General features: G+C 47.2%; 1 protein-coding gene across 1 annotated transcript in view; it reads right to left on the bottom strand.

The window, feature by feature from the left end:
- The window catches only part of PLCB4 (phospholipase C beta 4), a 423,595-nt gene extending 423,202 nt beyond the window's left edge, over positions 1–393 (bottom strand). The window contains exon 1 of the mRNA XM_049651129.1: positions 61–393. The gene's annotated coding sequence lies outside the window, so the exon portion shown is untranslated. The remainder of the gene's footprint in view (positions 1–60) is intronic.
- Positions 394–7,424: the final 7,031 nt, after the last annotated feature.

The raw sequence follows: 7,424 nt of genomic DNA, 5'->3' as shown, positions 1-7,424 counted from the left end.
TCCCCGCCTCCCCGCCTCCCCGCCTCCCCGCCTCCCCGCCTCCCCGCGCGCGATCCTCACCTCTGCCGAGGGCGGGGGGTCTCCGCGGGCGCTCCTTGCCGAACCCGAGGGGTAGCGCCGGCCCGCTCCGCCCGCCCGCCCGCGGGGCTCGGCGTGTCCCCGGCCCCGGGCCCTGCCGCCGCTTCGTGGCCGGCCGCTCCCTCCGCCCCAGCCCCGAGTCTCCCTCCCGGTTCGCCTCCCGGCTCCAGAGCCCAAGCTGTCGCCTCGCAGCCCCAACCTGCCCAGGCTACGGAGCATGCCCAGTGCGGCGCGCCCCGGCTGGGCTGGGGGTGGGCAGGGGCAGGGCTGGCCGCCCGGCTGCCGCGAGCCGGCGGGCGGGGAGGGGGCGCCCGGCGGGCCGGGGGCGCAGCCTCGCGGCCTGGGGCGAGCGACTCTTGGAGGGTCGCGGACCGCGCTGGGAGGAGGTGGGTGGGGCATCCGGGAAAGCCGCCTTGCGGGGCACTCCTCGGGGGTCTCCCCGGCAGTCCACCGCAGCCCCAACCCCGCGGCACGTGCCCAGTGTCTGGGGGTCGGGGTGCGCGCTGGGTGGCGCGGGGCGCAGAACCTTGGGGGTAGGGGGGAGTGGCACCCTGCTCCGCTAGGAGACCAGCAGCGTGGGCCCCGGGGCAGGAGTGGCGGTGAAAAGTGGAGGGGGGTCAGGACTGGCGGCAACTGGTACCCCAAAGCGGCTGGCGAGAGGTGGGGGAGGTGTTTATTTGATTACATTGTGTTTTATAAACACATAAAGCGCTTACAGGGCTTCAGGCACTATTCTAAACGCTTTTTATTCAAGTAATCCTTAAAACAATCTTCCAAAGCAAGTGCTATTATTCCCCCCCCTTTTTTTTTCTCGAGGTTTAAACTGAGCCACAGAGTAAGTGGTTCCAAAAAGTCCTCCCCCAAGTGCAACCTCAGAGACGCAAAACCCCCAGACTTTGGTCCCTGGAACGCCGGGGCTCTGCTCCAGCCAGTTATTGGCTTGCCTCTGTCCTACGACGGCACGCAGTGGATCCGGGTCCCCTTCGCACTCAGACCCTAACAGAGCAGAGTCTCGCATCACTCTTTGTGTGGACCGTCAACGCGTTGCTCCAGAACTCCCGGGAGGGCTCCCTCCTCCCCCAGGCCACTCCACCTCCTCCTCCCGGCCGGCGGGCACCAAAACCCGGAGACGTGGCACCTGCGCATTGGGGACTGGGGCCACGCTCGCAGCTAAACTGGGCATGCTCAGCCGCCTAAGCAGGTCCAGCTGGCTAGGAGGAGAGAGCGAGCCTGGCTGCCCGTGCAGTGTGGGGAATGGACGGGGGGTGGGTGTCCAGGCTCTTGATGGGCAGAAGCAGTTGTAGATACCAAAGTCTCCTTCCTCCGGCACATCCTGGCCTTTTCCAGGCAGGGCTAAAAGGGGGCTGGCAGCTGGAGGGGGGGGGGGGGGATCAAAAGTTTATCAGCTGGGTATCCTTAAGTGGGAGGGGGCTGAGCGCCCACTGACAACTCCCCAGCTGAGCGGCTAAACTGGAATTTTAGCTGAGCCCTGAAACAAGCGCCTAAGTGAGCTGAGCCTGTCTGCTTGTGCACAAGCCAAGAAAAATAGCCTAAACCAAGTTTCCCAGCCAGTCTGGAAAGGAAAGGAAGACAGATCCCAGGGAAAAGCTGAGTGGCTCTTCACTGTGCAGGGGTCTTCAAGATGTGGTGATGTTGAGTGAGGCCAGGGTACTCCAGCAGCTCTACTCAAACTGTAATGTGCACACAGATCCTCTTGTTAAAGAGCAGGTTTCGATTCAGCAGTTCTGGGGTGGGACCTGAGATTCTGCATTTCTAACTAGCACCCATGTCATGCTGATTTTACTAGTTTTCAGATCAGACTCTGAGTAGCAAAAGGTTAGGGCAGTATTTTTAGGACTGTTCTCTATTTATATTTATGAAAACTAAGGTTTAGAAAGGCTAAGCAAGTTGCCCTGGGTCACACAGCCAATAAGTAGTGTAGCTAGTGTCAAACCCAGTGCCTCCAGGACATCCTGTTGATGTTACTGTATTCCCCCAGTATCACTCATACACAGATGAGCTACAAGCTATCATCTATGTGTCTTGACCATTTTTACAGTGGAATTTCATTGAGTATGTAGTGCACTTAAACATATAGCATCATTTAGCCTCTGCTGTATAAAGCCACACCAAAATGTAGTAGCCTGAAACAACTATTTATTAGCTCACAATTCTGTGAATCAGCAGTTTGGGCTGGAATCAACAGATCAGTTACACTGTTTTCTGCTGGGCCCACTCACTCTGTTGCAGACATGGAAAGCTTGGAGCCTCATCAGATGGCTGGGAGGAAAGAGTGTTCTCTCTATATGGCTTCTTCACATGGAGAACTTCTGGTTTTCAGCAGCAAGGCAGGGCAAGCCTCAACTTAAAATAGCATTTCATACTTCCTTTGGCTGATGTCCTATTCACCAAAGAAAGCCGCATGGCTATGTCCAGATGCAAAGCATGAAAAAAAAAATAATAAACTTCATTCTTTGATGAAAGGAGATGCATGATGAAAGGGTTTGTTTGTTTTTCCAATCTACCACACACACCAACTTCCATAAAACTAGCCCTTTTGCCCTAGAGTTCACTCAAGGTTGCATAGATTAAGCTTATCTTTAATTTTACATATTGCTAAACCATGCCATAGCAATCATTTGTTGTTATGCTTAGGCCTTCAATCTAATAGTGAGTTTATTAAGGAATCTTACTTAACTCAGTTGTACTTAGCACAAAGTACTGAGTTCAATTCAATTCTAAATTCTCTTTCCCTCCCTTTAATGCTATCTTAGATAGCCATTCACTCAAGAAACATTTTTTGAAACTTTTAAATGTGCCACGTACTGTTCTTTGCCCAGGATACCAAGGTAAACAAGAGGCAAAATCATTGCCCCTATGAAGTTTAGATACTATTGGAGGAGAAAGACAAGAAGTAGCATATTATATTAAAAGTATGTTAAGAGCCTAGGTGGTGCAGTAGGTTAAGTGTCCAACTCTTGATTTCACGGTTCATGAATTCAAGCCCCGATCTCACAGTTCCTGAGTTGGAGCCCCGCATCAGGCACTGTGCTAATATTGTGGAGCCTGGTTGGATTCTCTCTCTCTCCCTCTCTCTCTGCCCCCCCCCCCCAACTTGTGCATGTGCTCTCTCTCAAAATAAATAAGTAAACTTAAAAAGTATAAATCAATCAATCAATAAAAGTGTATATAACATCTAGTAGTATTGAGAGTCAGGGTAGAAAGGATGAACAAAAGCTGCATGAGGTGACTAGCAATGGCAGCTATTTTATCTTATTATTATTTTTTTAATGTTTATTTAACTTTGAGAGAGAGAGAGACAGAGACAGAGCAGGAATGGGGGAGGGGCGGAGACAGAGGGAGATATAGAACGCAAAGCAGGCTCCAGGCTCTGATTGTCAGCACAGAGCCTGACGTGGGACTCGAACCCACACACCATGAAATCATGACCTAAGCCAAAGTCAGACGCTTAACTGACTGAGTCACCAAGGCGCCTGGCCGCTTTTTTAGATAGGGGTCACAGACAGCTTCTCTGAGGATGCAGCATTGAATAGAGACCTAAATGAAGACAGAGATCTGAATATCTGGGGAACAGCATTTTCAGCAGAGGGAACAGCAAAATCTCTGAGATGAGAATGTGATTGGCATATTCAGGAAACAGAAAGGAGGCCAGACTGGCAGAGCAAGGGATAGAATGAGTGGTATTGGGGTCACAGAGGCAGCAGGGGCCAGGACCTGGAAGACCACAGAAAGGACTTTGGGCTTCAGTCCGAGTGTGATATAATACCATTGAAGTATTTTGAGCAAGCTCAGGACATATTCTTATCAGTGGTTTAGCCAGCTCATGTTGAGATTGCCTGTAGAGACAAAAATTCAAAAGGGGAGCTGAGTAAAAGGACACAGCAGCGGTTCCACTTGGAAAGAGTTTATCACTTTCAGGATTAAAACTCAGACTATGCTGGGGCACCTGGGTGGCTCAGTGGGTTGAGCGTCCAACTTCGGCTCAGGTCACGATGATCTCACAGCTCATGAGTTCAAGCCCCGCGGCAGGCTCTGTGCTGACAGCTCAGAGCCTGGAGCCTGCTTCTGCTTCTGTGTCTCCCTCTCTCTCTCTGCCCTTAACCCACTCACATTCTGTCTCTGTCTCTCTCAAAAATAAATAAACATTAAAAAAAATAATAAAAAAAAAACCCTCAGACTATGTTAAATCTTCAACTTTAAACTCAGTTTAAGTCCAGTCTTCTCTTTATGCCTTGCACGCTCTAACTGGGTCCACTGCTCCTTGAACCAGAAGGCTGGTGCTACAGGATCTAGTCCTTAAACACTTTCTCTCATGCCACCTGCCCTTCAAGGTCTAGCTCAGCCAGCATGTTGGGCAGGAAAGAAGAAGAAGGAAATGAATGAATGTATCTACTCTTGACCTGTGGCCACTGTGGTCCTCTCTAAGTTCACTGTAGCTGCTTCTCTAAGACACCAGTGACACTGGGGCAGTGCCCCATTGCCAGTACTCTGCTATAAAGGACATAAGTAAGGCCCTTGGAGGGTCCTTCTGGACCCCACCCCCAGCACTGTTCCTTTTAGTCCAAGCCCACAATGCTGTCCATGGTGGCCCAGCGCAGTGCATCTTACTGCCAGGACTCACATTCCATCCTACTGGGTGCGCCTACTGGGTGGGCCACCCACAAGAAAGTTAAGCCGAGCAGCCTTCCACAGTGCCCACTGGAAACACCAGATTGAAAGGCTGGTAAGAAAGAAGGTGGGTAAAACGGAGTCATTTCTGCCCTGAGGAGGCAGAAATTATGGGGCTTTCTCCAGAGTAGGAGACCCTGAGCACCTCTTTGTGCTCAACTGCAGGTTCTAGTTATCAGTTTCAGGGCCACATCTTGTTATGAGAATTAACATTCACCACCAGAAAGGCCCAAGCAAACTGTCAATGCCACCAGTTCCTTACCATTTTCATAAAGTCTTACTTGTTATTGTTGCTTTATATGAAAGGAGGACAGTAGATAGTCAGGACCTTCAGGTTAATAGCCACAACTGTGCTGGCAAAAGATCACATTGTATTCTTTTTAGAGAAAGGGCAGCACATCTCTTGTCCTGATTTAAAGTGATACATTAATCACTGCTTCCTCCTAGCTTTTTACATGCTGTCCTTTGTAAATGAAAAATGTCCTTAATTAATAGGGACATACAGCTTTGAAAGTGGGCGGCACAGGACCAGCCTGACACAGGCGGTCTTAGCCCCAGGGTATCTCTTCCCTAACCTGCATCCTGTTCCTCTGTGTACTGAAGGAAAAAACAACTTGTTAGAGGCATTGAAAACCAAAGAAAAAGGTAATGGGTAAAATCGCCCAAGGATTTGGTTTATGTAGAATATGACGTCACCAAAAAACCTAGTAAAGTTTCTGTTAAATCAATTGTTGATTGGGGTCTAAAGAGAGAATAGAAACAAAAGCAAAATAAAGAGGACAGTTTAATTCCATTCCAAACAATTTAGCTTAAGAATGGAATGGGGGGGGGGGCGCCTGGGTGGCTCAGGTCAGGATCTCACAGTTCCTGAATTTGAGCCCCACTTCAGGCTCTGTGCTGCCAGCTCAGAGCCTGGAGCCTGCTTTGGATTCTGTGTCTCCCTCTCTTTCTGCCCCTCCCCCACTCACACTCTGTCTTTCTGTCTCTCTCTTAAAAGTAAACATTTTAAAAAATTAGATTAAAAAAAAAAAGAATGGGATTGTCAGGGCGCCTGGATGGATCAGTCTATGGAATGTGGAACTCTTGATTTCAGCTCAGGTCATGATCCCAGGGTCATGGAATTGAGCCCCGAGTCAGGCTCCATTGGACTCCACACTGAGAGTGGAGCTTGCTTGGGACTCTTTCTCCCTCTGCCCTTTTTCCCGCTTCTGCTCGCGCTCTCTCGCTCTCTTTCTAAAATAAATTTTTTTTGAAAAAAATGGAATTTTCTACCTGTGAGCTAGGCTTAGAATATGACTAGACTGCAAAAGTTCAAAAGCACTGGTGTGATGATGATGATGATTGATATTATGAAGATATAACATATATGCAATAAAATATGAAAATTCCAAGTGAGAGTGCAAGGAATTTTTACTTCCATAAACTCCTATGTGATCACCACTTGGATCAAGATATTTTCAATTTCCAAAATTTTCTCTCATGCTCTTTCCCAGTCAGTGCCACACACACACACACACACACACACACACACACACACACACACTCTGCCACCACCACTAACACCACCACGGGTAATCACTATTCTAACACCATAGAATTGTCTTCTCTGTTTTTGAACTTCATATAAATGGAATCAGGTACAACGTACTCTTCTGTGTCTGGTTTCTTTCATTCATTATTATGTGTGTGAGATTCATCCATTTGTGGTTTGTATCTAGTGTTTATACCTTTCTATTGTTGTACATACACTGCATGAATATATCAAAATATATTCATCCGATCTATGATGAGGGTAAAATTTTGCAGTTTTTAAAAAGTGCACTGGAGGGTCCTTGAAAATTGGCCCTATATTCCCATACTACTTCTTTGTATTTCCCATTACTAATACAATATAGTATATTAAGTACTCAGTACTTGTGTTAATGGGTTGTTCTGTGAAAATAAAGGTTATTCTTTGTCGTGGTGAATTTCTAAGTGTTTCATGCATGAAACACAGTAAAATTGTGTCCTATAACTGGATAAAAAAAAATAAAGGATTTTTCCCCAAATAATTCAAAAGGCAAATTATTTTTTCTGATGCCCAAACATTTGTAATCATTTCCTTGAAGTGTGATGAATTCGTGCTGTTAGATGTAAATTAAAAAGCCTCACACATGGATGTCAGCATGTAACCTACAGGATGTGATTTACAAATGAGAACACTGTTCCTACTTACCTGATGTTTATGGCAAGATTACATAAACTGAAATGAGAGCGTATGGAAAATATACACACTGCTTAATGAGGCTGCCACACTGCTGGCCTAATTGCATGGCTTTATATTTCTCTCCACTCTTTAAATGTGAACAGATCAGTTTTGTAAATACAATGATTTGTTCTTACCATCTCTGTTATGCTGCAGCAAGATTAGAAAAAATACATTAATTTACAATATAAATATCAATCGCACATTCAGCAAGACTCAATGTTCTTTTCTTTCCTTCACTGACTCCATGTGGTTGGAATCAAAACAGAAGTATAATTCAGTTAAATTTACTGCTCCTCTGTGTCTCAGGAAGCTCAACATTTTCATCCATGCACAAGAATGAATTTCTCTGACTTTTTCAGTCACGTCTGCCATTGTGATTCATGCAGGTTGAGATTAAAACGATGGATTC

Source organism: Panthera uncia (genome assembly GCF_023721935.1).
Source record: "Panthera uncia isolate 11264 chromosome A3 unlocalized genomic scaffold, Puncia_PCG_1.0 HiC_scaffold_11, whole genome shotgun sequence".
NCBI classification, from domain to species: domain Eukaryota; kingdom Metazoa; phylum Chordata; class Mammalia; order Carnivora; family Felidae; genus Panthera; species Panthera uncia.
This window is presented reverse-complemented; position numbering and strand designations above follow the sequence as displayed.